This window comes from Tupaia chinensis, unplaced genomic scaffold, assembly GCF_000334495.1.
Source record: "Tupaia chinensis unplaced genomic scaffold, TupChi_1.0 Scaffold000207_1, whole genome shotgun sequence".
Lineage (NCBI taxonomy): Eukaryota > Metazoa > Chordata > Mammalia > Scandentia > Tupaiidae > Tupaia > Tupaia belangeri.
Genome location: NW_006159682.1, coordinates 1,089,917 through 1,091,580, shown reverse-complemented (window position 1 = coordinate 1,091,580; position 1,664 = coordinate 1,089,917). Strand labels below are relative to the sequence as shown.

The 1,664-nt window shown below is 39.8% G+C and overlaps 1 protein-coding gene and 1 pseudogene across 1 annotated transcript in view; both read left to right on the top strand.

Moving 5' to 3' along the window:
• RNF11 (ring finger protein 11) overlaps positions 1-1,664 on the top strand; it is a 77,409-nt gene that overhangs the window by 24,778 nt on the left and 50,967 nt on the right. The gene's annotated exons all lie outside the window — the stretch shown is intronic.
• On the top strand, positions 424-1,607 carry LOC102493628 (proteasome subunit alpha type-4-like; annotated as a pseudogene).

Sequence of the window (1,664 nt, the reverse complement as noted above, 5' to 3'; positions counted from 1 at the left end):
AATATATATATATATATATATATATATATATATAGGCTTGTTAATTAACTCTTGGTGTTTGTTTTTTGTGTTGTATTTGTTTAAGGTTTTTGCCATAGGGGGTGTGTAGTCACCTGATAGAGAGTGAGAGGGAAAGTGAGAAATCACCCCCTCCAGAGGGGATGGCCACACTATAGTCCCTTCTCTTGGGGTTTTGGGGATGCACACACACGAATTCACCCCAGATCCAGGAATAAAACTACTTTCAGCCATGTGAAAGATTAGCATCTTAACCACCATGCCATTTGATATTTTAACAATTTTTGTTTTTCCAGATTGGTTTCTAAAAAATGAGAATGGTATATTAAACATTAAAAAATTTTGCACCAGCTAGTTGCATGGTGGTTAAGGTAACTAACTAGATCCAAAATGGCCAACTTCACAGTTGGAGTCCTGGACCTGGTGGCTTGAAAAATACCCTGGGGAAAGTAGATCATGACTCTTCAAGGTCTTCCTTCTGTAATTATACAAACTTCAGCAAACATATCTTGAAGGTATAACTCCAGGGCCACTATATTTTCTCTAGAAGGTCACTTATACCAAGCGGAATATGCCATGGAAGCTATTGGACACACAGGCACCTGTTTGGGAATTTTAGCAATGATGGGGCTTTGCTTACAGCTGAGAGATGCAACATCCACATGCTTCTTGATGCTGTCTTTTTTCTGAAAAGATTTATAAACTCAATGAGGAAATAGCTTGCTGTGTGGCAGGCGTAACCTCTGATGCCAGTGTCCTGACTAATGAACTGAGGCTCATTGCTCAAAGGTATTTATTGCAGTATCAGGAGCCCATTCCTTGTGAGCAGTTGGTTACGGCACTGTGTGATACCAAACAAGCTTACACACAGTTTAGAGGAAAACGTCCCTTTGGTGTTTCTTTGCTGTACATTGGTTGGGATAAACACCATGACTTTCAACTCTTATCAGAGTGACCCTAATGAAAATTATGGGGGCTGGAAAGGCACGTGCATTGGAAATAACAACGCCACAGCCATGTCAATGTTGAAGCAAGATTACAAAGGAGGAGGAATGACTCTGAAATCGGCACTTGCATCAACTATCGAAGTACTAAATAAGCCTACGGATGTTAGTAAACTGTATGCTGGAAAAGTAGAAATTGCCACATTGACAAGAAAGAACAGAAAGATGGTGATCAGAGTTTTCAAACAAAAGGAGGTGGAGCAGTTGATCAAAAACCATGAGGAAGAAGAAGCCCAAGCTGAGCACAAGAAGAAAGAAAAAAAAAAAAACAGAAAGAAAAGGATAAATAGGAGGCAAAGTCAGGGATTTTCTAACTCATTTGGGGCACCATTTTGGTGTAAAAGTTGTCCTCTTCCACACTGGGCAGTATTTGCCAACTTTTTAAAAGTGTGCAGTGGAGAAATAGGACATTACAAACTGAATTGGGTTCCTGCCCTTTCTATCCACCTGAGTACTTCATTGTAAGGATGATGATAACTCGTCATAGACTTTTTCATCTCCCCCACACACACTCCTTTTCTTTCTTTCTTTTTTTCTTTTTGGAATAAAACTTGGAAAGAAAGAAAAAAAAGAAAGAAAAACACTCTGGGCATGTGTCTGTGTGTGCCCCAAATCCCAAGATGAGAGTGGAGGGGAAGAGGT